This window comes from Phoca vitulina, unplaced genomic scaffold (genome assembly GCF_004348235.1).
Source record: "Phoca vitulina isolate PV1807 unplaced genomic scaffold, GSC_HSeal_1.0 scaffold2, whole genome shotgun sequence".
Classification (NCBI taxonomy): Eukaryota; Metazoa; Chordata; class Mammalia; order Carnivora; family Phocidae; genus Phoca; species Phoca vitulina.
In genome coordinates this window covers 90,828,467-90,840,929 of record NW_022589705.1, presented here as the reverse complement: position 1 = coordinate 90,840,929, position 12,463 = coordinate 90,828,467, and the positions used below count along the sequence as shown (strand labels likewise).

The 12,463-nt window shown below is 41.6% G+C and overlaps 1 protein-coding gene and 1 pseudogene across 5 annotated transcripts in view; one reads left to right on the top strand and one right to left on the bottom strand.

Annotated features, from left to right (window-relative positions):
- The window catches only part of KAZN (kazrin, periplakin interacting protein), a 1,052,477-nt gene that overhangs the window by 398,534 nt on the left and 641,480 nt on the right, over window positions 1–12,463 (top strand). The window lies entirely within an intron of this gene.
- On the bottom strand, window positions 9,476–12,372 carry LOC116624999 (annotated as a pseudogene).

The window sequence follows — 12,463 nt, the reverse complement described above, 5'->3', positions numbered from 1 at the left end:
GCACAAAATAAAAATAAATGCGCCATCTTAAGAAGACTTCAAGATATCTAGAGTTATCAAACAGCTATCAAAAACACTAGCATCATTCCAAAGAAGTGAGAGATGATGCAAAAAAAAAAAAAAAAAAAAGATGGAGAAGGAAGGGAAAAATGAAGGGGAGGAAATTAGAGGGGGAGATGAACCATGAGAGACTATGAACTCTGAGAAACAAACTGAGGGTTTTAGAGGGGAGGGTGTGAGGGGATGGGTTAGCCCGGTGATGGGTATTAAGGAGGGCATGTATTGCATGGAGCACTGGGTGTTATATGCAAACAATGAATCATGGAACACTACATCAAAAACTAATGGTGTACTGTATGGTAACTAACATAACATAATAAAAAGAAAAGATGATTTTTAAAAAAATTAAAAAAAATAAAATTAAAAGGTGCAAAATTTTTTAGAGTAGTTGTTGAAAATAAAGGCTCTGGAGTTGGACTAACTGGTCTTAAATCCTGGATCTGTCAAGTACTGGCTGTGTGACTTTGGGCAAGATACCCAACTACTCTGCATCTCAGTTTCCTTGCCTACAAAATGGAGCTAATGGAGTGCTTACTCTTAAGATTTTCTTATGATTAAATCAACTAGTATGTGCACAGTAGAACGTGGGGCCTCATCAGCACTCACTAAGCATTAGCTAAGATTAGCAGTAAGTGTGAAGGTCAACTGTACCAATTTCTTTGGTATTGTCCTGATATGTATGGATTCCTGTTTTATTAGATGCTCTCCAGGGGAGCAGTTCTAAAGACGAGCAAATTGTTAGGCGATTTGGAGGCCATTTCATCAAATACATGCTGTCCTTGAAGGGCTTGAATGCAAGGCAGTTAACAAGAATTAATGAGAAATTGGCAGCCTGATTTTTTTGGCCCAGTCAAAATGTGTGGAGTCTCGCTGCTAATTAAGTCTCTACATTTTTCCCAGAACAATGCCACCTGTAGGTTTGCCTGATTTATGTATTTATTTTTCCACATGGCAGCTATGTGAAAGAAAAACAACTAGCATTGTGAAAAAAGAAATGGGGTTTCCCCAAAATGCAACAGAGGAGCCCTTAAGAAATGATGGCTAGATTTTTGTGATACACCACTGATTGTCTAAAACTCCAATTATAAGTTGGAGAAGTATTGTTGAACTAATAAAGATTGATTTCTCCCTACCGGTTACAAGGCACTGTGCAGGACACCGTTGGGAGCTTGAGGGTGAATAAGATATGGGATAGTTCTCAGGTTACACTGCACAGGACCTCAGTTCTGGAATAGAGTGACCAGGGTGAGAGAGTCTTGGGATGAAGTCAAAGTGGTGGCCAGGGCCAGATTTCGGGGGCCTCGGAAGCCATGTGAAGGCATTTGGGCTTGATGCTAAGTATTACAGGAATCCCCTGAAGGGTATTAACATAGGAGTGGATTAACTGATTTACGTTAAAAAAAAAAAAAAAAAAGTCTGGCTGTTGTGTGGGCCAAGTCCAAAGCAAGGAGATTAGAGAGGAAGTCTCTGTAATCCATCAGGCGGAGAGATGATGGTGCTGGACAAGGATGAGAACCGTGGAGAGAAACCAGTTCCCAGTTAAGTTATTTTGGAGGTAGAGCCACCAGAACTTGCCAGTAAGATGGGTTGGATTGCAGTGAGGGGTGGTAGGGAATGGTAGGAGCCAAGGGAGATCCTAGTTGTGAAAGAAGGGTAGGATTTGAACATGTACTGTTGACAAGGAGGATATTATAGGCAGGAAGGCATGAGCAGAAACATGAGGTGAGAAAATGGAGCCCATGTCCAGGGAGGTAGGAGTAACTGGAATCTTTCTGGAGAATGAGGTGCCAAAAGGAAAAGCATAGTAGATGTGGTTGGAGCTGGAGTGGAAAATGCCAGACCGAAGAAAATGAATTTCTTTCTGCAGGCAATATGGAACCACCACAGGATTTTGAACAGACTAAAGTCCCAGCAGGCCTCCACTGGTTAGAACAAGTCCACCACCTTCCTACTGACCCATTCTTGTACTCAGTGACTTAAAGAGTATTTTGCATCTAACATAAATCTCTCTATTGGTTCCATGGAAAACACACACACCCACGCATTGCCTACCTCACTGATTTTTAAAACGGTTTCAATTCCCTTTTAAGGCTGCTGGTGGGCCGTCGTATTTACCAGACTATTGGCAATTTCACACATTCAAATTACAACCTCCCAACTTCTGCAAATAAAAGATCTTTATGTTCCCCAGTTGTGAAGTTTACTCACAATTTCTATGCAGAGCGTTCCGTCTGTGCTTGCATTCAGAGGCTCTGTGAGCACATCTGCTCACTGCCACATTTGAGAATTCCCAAGAAAAAGAGGGTTTTGTTGTAAAAGGCTTGGCAGTCTGAGCTCTTTCCAAAGGATGGCTCATGGACGCTGTGCTGGAGGGAAGTTGTCACAACAGAGGCACCAACCCTGACAGTGTGGCCAACTATTTGGAGAAGTCTGACACCAAAGGAAGCCCACAGTGATGAGCTTGATAAGAGATCCATCAGGCTTCTCATCCTACTGATGAGATGACCTATTTGGGGCTTCTGTAGATCATTCTATCACTCAGTAAATATTTGAATTAGTGGATGGGAAAGGCCTTTGTAACCATGGTGAAAAATTAAAGGTTGGATGCTGTTCTCATCACGTATTGAGCTGCAGGAAGACAAGAGGAGTGTAATGAGCGGTTCAGAGCAGGCAAGGACATCACAGTCAGATAGACCTGGGTTTGAGTCCAGGCTCTAGCACCTCTTTGCCTCGAGACATTGCACTTTACCTCTCTACCTCTTTAGTTTCCTTAGCTATACAATGGCATGATAAGAATTACTTGATGGAGTTGTTGGGATTATTCAATAAGACAATTTGTATACTGCTTGTATCTCATAATAAGTTCCCTATAAAGCTTTAACAATCCCTTTCTCATATAACCATCTTATAGGCAGTTTTCTACATGAAGCCATTAGATGGACAGTGGAGCTCCTGGAGCTGTAGAAATTTAGAGAAGAAGCATCAGTGTAATAGAATAATCAGGAAGGCATCATGGAGACCAGAAATTATAGCTGAGCCTTGGGCCACAAGAAGGATGTCAACAGGTTTTTATTGTTCTCTCCTATAGCATTTCATACAGTGTATTCTAATTGAGATATGACTGATTCTAGAGAGCAGGGGTCATGCCTGATTCTTTCTTGTAGTGGTTCCTGTGCTTAGCACAGTGCAAGATACCCAGAAATGGATTAATAAATATTGGATGGATGGGTAGATGGGTGGGTGGGTGGATGGATGGATGGATGTAAAGAGAGAAATCTTAAGGGAATAACATTTAGAGAAGAGGAAAAGCAGTGCCAATGTATGGAAGTGGGGATCAGATGGGTCATGACATGTTTTTGGCTCATAATGAGCTCATGATGCTTGGAGCAGAGGATATATGATAGAGAACTGCAGGAAAATAAGTCCCCAGATATTAGAACAAAGTTCAGACCTCCCTGTAGGCTGAGAAGAGGATGCTCACTTGATAGTGAAGTCAATTGGGGTATCTTTAGCTGGAGAATTTCAGATGGAGAAAGATGTTAGGACAGTTAGTCTGACAGCAGTGTGAACAAAGACCTAGAGGGGACAGAAATAAGAGGGGAAAGCCAGTCAGAGCCTACCATTGGGTGCAAAAAATAGAAATGGCTCTGGGGTTCATGGATCCAGGTTCAAATCCTGGCTCAGACAAGTTGCCTAACATCTCAGAGTCTGTTTCCTCAAAATGTCTTACTTGTGGTCCTGTTCTTTTCTCCTTGCAATAAAATTACTTTCGGAATATCTTTTAAATAATCGTAACCACTCTTAGTGCTGAGTACTTAACCTGTGGCAGAGCCTACAACAGGGCTTTGCAGGCATTACCGCTTTCCCTAAATTAAGTTACAGCAGTTCTAGGAAATAGGTAGCTATTACCCCATTTCATAGATGGAGAAACAGATATACAGCACTTTAATGAGTTGTGCAGTCTCCTCCAGCTGATGGGAGAGGTGGGATTCACACCCGAGTCAGCCTGATGCCTCAGCTTGCCTTCATTATTTTTTAAATAAGCTTATATTGAAGTAGAATGTGTAGAGTGAACAGCTTTTTCAAAAAACTCCCATCTGTGATTCCTCCCTCCTGGTATTCACCCCTTTGTGTAATCCCCACCCTTTGAATTTGGGCTGGTCCTAGTGACTTGCCTGTAATGAATAGAATATGACACATGGGGGCACCTGGGTGGCTCCACGGGTTAAGCATCAGACTCTTGATTTTGGCTCAGGTCATACTCTCCGGGTCGTGGGATGGGGCCCTGCGTCCAGCTCTGCGCTCATTGGGGAGTCTGCTCAAATTCTCTCTCTCCTGCTCCCTCTGCCCCTCCCCCATTGCTCGTGCTCTTTCTCTGAAAAAAGACAACATGACATGTGATGCAATGTCACTTCGTGATTAGGTTACAAATGCCTGTGACTTTCATCTTGGTAGCACTCTTCTCCCTCTTGGCTTACATGCTTTGGTGAAGTAAGCTGCCATGTTGGAGAAGCCCATGTGGTCAGCAACTGAGGGTGGTCTCTGGCCGACAGCCGGCATGCAGCTGAGGCCCTCAACTCAGCAGCCCACAAGGAACTGAATCCTGCCCACAACCACATAAGTGAGTTGGAAGCAGAGCCACCCCAGGCGAGCCTTGAGATGAGACCGCAGCCCTAGCTGACATCTTGCTTCAGAGACCCTGAAGCAGAGATCTCAGTTATGCCATGCTCTCTTCCTGAACTACAGAACCTGTGAGATAGTAAATATTTTGAGCCTCTAGGTTTTGAGGTGGTCTGTTGGGTAGCAGTAGACAACTAATACACCACACAAAAAAGAAAAGTGTATAAATCACAGTGGTACAGCTTGATGAATTTTCACGGAGGAAGCACATTTGGTAACCAGAACTGCCATCACTGATGGATGTAATCAAGAAATAGATCATCACCAGGACCCCAGAAGCTATTTTCCTACACCTCATACTGCCCACGTCCCACCATCCCAAGGAAAATTTCTCTCTTGGGGTCTAACACCATAGGTTAGTTTTGCCTGATTTTGAACTTTACATAAATGGAATCGATGCATAAATATTCTTTTGTGTCTGACCTCTCTCTTGGGGCCTGCCTTTTTTTTTTTAAAGATTTACTTATTAGAGAGAGAGAGTGGGGGAGGGCAGAGAGAGAATCTCAAGCAGACTCTCCTCTCTCAAGCACACAGGCTCCATCTCATAACCCTGAGATGATGCCCTGAGCCGAAACCAAGAGTTGGATGCTCGAAAAAACTGAGCCACCTAGGCACCATTTGGAGCCTGCCTTCTTAATCACTCCCTAAACTTCTCATCAGTGGAACCAGTGAACTTCATTATTCATCTTGCTATGATTTTCATCCATCCCATATAACTAATTCTGTGTATTTTATCCACCCCATATAACTAATTCTGTGTATGTATTCTGCATAACAAATTACCCCAAAACATAGCTGGAAAAAAAAGGTCGGCTTTTCCCGTTTGTGGTGCTTATACTTTTTATAAGCCATTTAAAGAAATTGAACTACCTTAAAGCGTTCTTCTGTTCTTGTCCCTTGGTCCCCTAAATTCACTAGAAGACACCTTGGGCAAGTCACTTCACTTTTCTGGGCCAGGGTTTCCCCTTGTGTAAAATTAGGTAGTTTGGCCTAATTTTAAGTTCCATCTGTGGAATCCTAAACTTGTTGGAAGAACTTCTGGCCTAGATCATGACATACTCTGTGATGTCATCCCTTTACTCAGGCATGTTGACAAATTTAAGTAATTTTTAAAAATCTAGTTTAATTTTAATCCATCCCAAAGACACATAAAACCTACCACTCAGGATGGAGAGATATTATGAAATAAATAATACATAAGATGTGAATTCCAAAAGGGTTGGGAATCATAGGGCTGGAAAAAAAAATGATGGTTTGGCTTTTTCAAGTGTAAAATGAGGCCAATAAAGACAAATTACAATGATAATTGCCTACTTCTAATCAGTGGCAAATTATGGGTAAGTGGGTAACTGGGCAGTTAATCCTAGAAAAAGCCATTTGCTCTGTGATATTTGATACAGATTTGAAAATTTAGCCTTGAATAAAAACAATTTAACTCCCATTGGTGATTTCTTTCCACATCATACATATAAATACTTTCGGTTTGGTTATTCTGAGTTTGTACAGCCCTGTGTATGTATCAGGAAGACATTATACTCCTTGGAGAAAAGAGAAGTGAGTTCTCAGGAGCTTGTGACACCCACTGTCATCTTACAGCTGGACTTGTCTACAATTTCTAAGATCGCTTTCTACTTGAAGCTGATCATATTTAGAACCATACAATTTCCACACCTTCTTTACCAAATCACTTTTTTATTGAAGCAAATGGAAAGAAGCGTCCCCCAAAATCATTGCTCTGATGTGTACGGTCTGGCCTTGCTCACTTCATCGTGAATTATCGCAGTCTCTGCACCCCATGGCCTGGTCCCAGGGGATTCTCATCAGTTCTTAGGTTTCCAGGCCTTTTTGGCACAAGCCTGGCCCCTTCTGAAAGCTCCTTTCAGGAGGCTTCCCTGCCCATCCCACACAGTGACTTCTTCCCAGCTCCTCTCTTAACTCTTACAGGTGACATGTCCCCATCATCCTTACGTTCAGTTGGTTTAAAAGTGAATTTTTTATTAAGGTGTAATTCACATATCATAAAATCCACTCTTTTAAAGTATACAAATCAGTATTTCTAATATATGCACGAGGTTGTACAATTGCACCATTTTCTAATCCTGGAACGTTTTCATCACCTCAGAAAGAAACCACAGGCAGCCATTCCCCATTCTCCCTTTTTCCACAAGCCCCTAGAGACCACGAATCTACTTTCTGTAACTATGGATTTGCCAATTCTGGGCACTTTAGATAAGCAGAATCCTGCAATACGTAGCCTTTGGTATCTGGCTTCGTTCACTCAGCATAGCGTTTTCTGCATCCATCCATGTTGTAGCACGTATGCGAACTTCATTCCTTTTTACAGCGAAATAAATTCCATTGTCTGGATATACTGAATTCTGTTGATCCATCCATCAGTGGATGGACAGTGGGCTTGATTCCACTTTTTTGCTGCTATGGGTAATGCTGCTTTGAGCATTCGTGTGCAGGTGTGATATTCATTTGTGTAACATTCATTTCCTTCAATGTATTTATTTATCTAGATTTATTTATTTATTATTTGAGAGAGAGTGTGTGTGTGAGTCGGGGGAGGGCCAGAGGGAGAGAGAGAGAATCTCCAGCAGACTCCCCACTGAGCACAGAGCCCCATGCAGGGCTTGATCTCAGGACCCTGAGATCATGACCTGAGCCGAAATCAAGAGTCAGACGCTTAACTGACTGAGCCACCCAGGTGCCCCTCATTTCCTTCTCCATCCATCTTCACAACCACCATGAAATGTCCATGAGGGCAAATTCCTTGTCTGTCTCATTCACTGCAATTCCCTTAAAGCCCTAGCACAGTGCCCAGCAGCTAGACATTTGTCAAGCAAATACATAAATAACAGATCGATGAAATAGATAGTATTATAGTATTCTATTTTAAAAATCCATTTTACTGTTACCATGAATTTCATACAATACATACAACCCTTGAGCCCAGTAAAACATACACACTTTGAGTGTACAATTTGATACGTTCTGACTATGTATATACTTGTATAACCACCACCACAGCCACAATCAAGGTAAGAGACACCACAGCCAAGACATAAGACAATTACATAACCTGAAAATGTTCCCTCACGCCCTTCACAGTCCATATCCAGCCCCCAATCCCAGCCCCAGCCAAACACTGAGCTACTTTCTAACCCTACAGACTAGATCTGCCTTTGCCAGAATTTTATATAAATGGAATCCTTCAGTATGTACTCTTCTGTCTCAAGTCTTTTGCTTAACATGTTTTTGAGATTCATCCCTATTGCTGCATGTATCAGTAGTGTGTTCCTTTTTATTACCAAATAGTGTTCCATCGTAAGCATATACCACAATTTGGTTATCCACTCATTGGGTGAGGAATATTGGAATTATTTCCAGTTTTTGGCTTTTATGAATAAGGCTACTATGGACATGCGTGCACAAGTTTTTGTGTGGGCATATGTTTTCATTTGTCTTGGGTATATACCCAGAAGTAGAATTGCTGGGTCTAATTGAAAATGGTACTTATAGAAGCTGCCCAACTCTGCAAAATAATTATGCTGTTTTACACCAGCAATGTATGAACTTTCCAGGAGCTCCACCTCATCACTATACTTTATATTATCAGTCTTTAAATTTCATTCATCTGAGTGGATATGTATTAGTATCTCTTTGATTCTAATTTTTCATTTGAGTATCTTTGATGGCATAATAATATTGAACATCTTTTCATGTGTTTTTTGGACTTTGGTGAAGTGTCTGTTCAAACTTTCACCCACGTTTTTTTGAATTACACTCTTGTTGAGTTGTAAGAGTTGTTTATGTATCCTGGATATAAGTCCTCTGTCAGAAAAATATACAGCAAATATTCTCTTGTAGTCTTTGGCTAGCTTTTTCATGTTCTTAATGGTCTTTCAGACAGTAAAAACAGGTAAAATCCTTATTCTTTTTTTTTTCCTTATAGATTATGCTTTTTGTATCCTAATTGAGAAGTTTTTCTTACTCCAAGATCACAGAGATTTTTTTTCCTGTTTTTTTTTTTTTTTTTTTTTCCTGGATGTTTTGTTTTAGCTTCTATGAGTAGGTCTAGAAGCCATTTTGAGTTGATGTTTGTGTATGATATAAAGTAAGGGTTAAAGCTCATTCGTCTATACCCATCTATACCCAACCAGCATCATGTGTTAAAAAGACTATCCTTTCCCTTTTAATTCCTTGGATACTTGTTGAAAATCAATTGGCTGTACATATGTGGATCTGCTTTTGAAGTCTCAATTCTTTTCCATTGATCTATATTCTATCCTATGTCAATACCATATTGTTTTGATTACTGTAGATTTGTCATCAATCTTCAAATCTGGTAGTGTAAGTCCTCCCCTTTTGTTCTTTTTTGCTATTCTACATCCTTTGCATTTCTATATAAATTGTAGAAAATCATATTGATTTCTATAGGAAATCCTGATAGGATTTTGATTGGTATTGCATTGACACATTAAAAATATTTACCCATTCAATCCATGAACATGATAAATCTCTCAAGGTTTTTTAAAGATCTTACTTAAAAAAAATTTTTTTAAAAAGGTCTTACTTAAATTCTCCTGGCAATATTTTGTAGTTTTCAGTATCCAGATATATATTTACAGATATATAGATATACTTATTCTTAAGTATTTCATGTTTTGTGCTATTGTAAATATTTCTAAATTTTAATTTCTAATTATTCATTAGCATATAAAAATAGAATTAATTTTGTATACTGACCTTGTATTCTGCTCTTGTTAGACTCATTTACTACTTATAGATGCTTTTTAAAAATATTCCTTTAAATTTTCTCCCCAGATGATCATGTCATCTGAAAATAAAGTTTTACTTCTTTTCCAGTTTATATGCTTTTTATTCCATTTTCTTGACAAACTGCATTGCCCAGAGTCTCATATGTCAAATATGAGTGACAAGAGTGGGCATCCCTTTCTTATTTGTGATCCAGGGGAAAAACATTCAGGTTTATACTCTTACATAGGATTTTGGCTGTAGGTTTTTTGTAGATGTCCTTTATCATTTTAGAGAAATTTTCCTATTCCTACTTTGCTGAGAATTTTTATCATGGAAGTATATTGAAAGTGTCAAATGCATTTTCAGCATCTGTTGAGGTGACCTTATGGTTTTTTTTATTCTGTTAATAAGATGAATTACACTGATTGGTTTTCAAATTTTAAACCATCTTGGCTTTCCTGGGATAAATCTCACTTGGTCATGGTATATTACTACTTATATATATTACTTACATATATTGCTTTTACTTACAGCAATTATGTTAATTTTTGAGTCTGGATTCCTGTAGTTTTCATATAATATCTTTGTCTAGTTTTGATGTCAAAGTGACTTCGACCTTATAAAATGAGTTGGGAAATGTTCCCTTTATTTTCCGAAGGAGTTTAAATAGAATTGGTTAATTTCTTCCTTAAATGACTGATAGTACTCATGAGCAAAGCCATCTCGGCATAAAGGTATTTTTTTTCTGGTCAGGTTTTTTTTTTTTTTAGAGGGAGACATGACTTTATTAGAAAAATAAAAAACAAAAACAGCTGAGGTGATGAGTTGGTCCTTAACGGATGCCTTGGTGGATGAGGCTGCTCTTGGCTGCGCTGGCCTTCTCCCGCTCCCACCGCCGTGCAGGGTCCAACTCAAAGCAGCGCCATAGCTGCAGGGTCTCATCTGCTGCTGCTGAGGCCACGGTGGCCCCATCTGGGCTCATGGTCAGACTTAGGACCCTGGCAGTGTGACCTTTAAGCTCAGCCACCTTGGCCATGGTTGGGTACTTCCAAATAACCAACTGGTTCTGGGCAAAGCCATGGCCTGAGATGAGCTCCTTGTAGTGGGGAGACCGGAGGATGGAGCACACCTGGGATTGAGCATCCACAGCGCTCAGACAGGCCCCAGAGCAGACATCCAGATTCGAATGTGTCGGTCACCGGTGCCCCCTCCAGTTGCCAGGACATGGGACTGCCAGGGACACCAAGCTACAGCCTTGACAGCCACTTGATGCTGGGTGAATGTCTGCAGGGGAACCCAGCCACCCTCTCCAGGAACACTAGGCCACACATTGACCAACTTATCGTTGCCACTGCTGGCCAAATGTCATCCATCTGGGGCCCAGCGCAGCCCACACACCTCCTGGCTGTGGCCGCTCAGTGTGGCCACATGGTGTTCTGCCACCCGAACATCATGGTGGTGGATGTGGCCAGAACGTGAGCCACTGGACGAGATCTAGCTATTCCAACACAGGGAGCTCACACGGGCAGAATGACTACTGGTCATGTTTCGAAGCCGCTTCTGCTGCACGTCCCGCAGCTGCACCTCTGCACTCCTGGTGCCCACAGCCAGGTAGCTGCCCTCTTTGATCCAGGCCACAGAGGATATCTAGTCCCCAGGCTGCTCCGTTTGCAGCAGCTGCACGATGTCACCAGACCTGGTACTCCACAAGTACATGCTGTTGTCCAAGGCCACAGCCAGAAGTCCCTAGAGCTCCAGTCCACAAGGTTCGGGTAGTCATTCCGGATTGCAGGGGCGTCCAGGATTCGGTCTGGCGGGGAAGGAATGTAACGGCAGGTCTTCTGGTGGCAGCCAGGTGTGGCCTTCTGGCTGTAAAGCACTCTCAGTCTGTTCTGGTAACCCTCTGGGGCATTTTGTGGTTTTCCACAGAGCCGAAGGATGTTGGCTTCCTCCACATCAAAACCGTTCAGGTTCAAAGCCCAGGCTGTCTGATATTCCTTCTTGGTGGGCGTCTGGCTAGCTTCAGGCTGGTTTTCCTTGCACGGGAGGAAACTGGCCACTTCCATCTGGGAAGCACTGCGATGGGGGATATAGCAGTCACCCCCAGGTTTGCTGGGAGTGGTCTGAGCCTTGGAGCTGGATTTGCCGGGAGTTCGGCCTGGGGTCCTGCCGGCGCTGTGGGCTCGGTTGGCTGCCCGCATGGGTCGGAGAGCGGGCCCGCAGCTTCCTTAGCTTTGCGCTGCCAGCGTGCGGAGGGTGCACTGGGGATGGGTGCGTCCAGCTGCAGTGGCGAGTGCAGGTCACTCTGGAACACGAACTGCACCATGGCAGCGTCTGCAGAGGGAGGAGTCCTTGGAGTGGGTGCCCACCGAGTTCTTCAGCCCCCAGCAGGTCCAATCCCAGACCGTTCTGGTCAGGTTTTTAATATGAACTTAATTTCTTTAATAAATTCAGGATTGTTTATGTTTTCTACTTTTTGGTATCAGCTTTGCTTATTTGTGTCTTTCAAGAAATTTGGCTATTTCAGTTAAATTTTTAACTTACTGGCAAAAAGTTGTTCAAATTTTTATTGTCTTTCTAATGTCTGTAGGATCTCTAGTGAAGGAGTATCCAGTGATGTCCCCTTGCATTCCTCATATTTGTTATTTGCGCCTTCTCTTTGTTTCTTGATTAATCTAGTTAAAAGTTTACTAATTTTGTTGACTTCTTTTGTTTTGCTTCATTGATTTTTCTTAATGTTTATCCATTTTCTGTTTCAGTGATGTCTGCTCTTATTTTTACTCATTTGAATTTAATTTTTTCTTTATCTGGGTTCTTAATGCAACACTCGGATCATTGATTTTGAGCCTTTTTTCCCCTCTTTATAGTTATAAATCCCTAAATTTTATATGTTGTGCTTTAATTTTAATTTAGTTCAAAATATTTTCTAATTTCCTGTATGATTTGGTTTGGGTTTTTT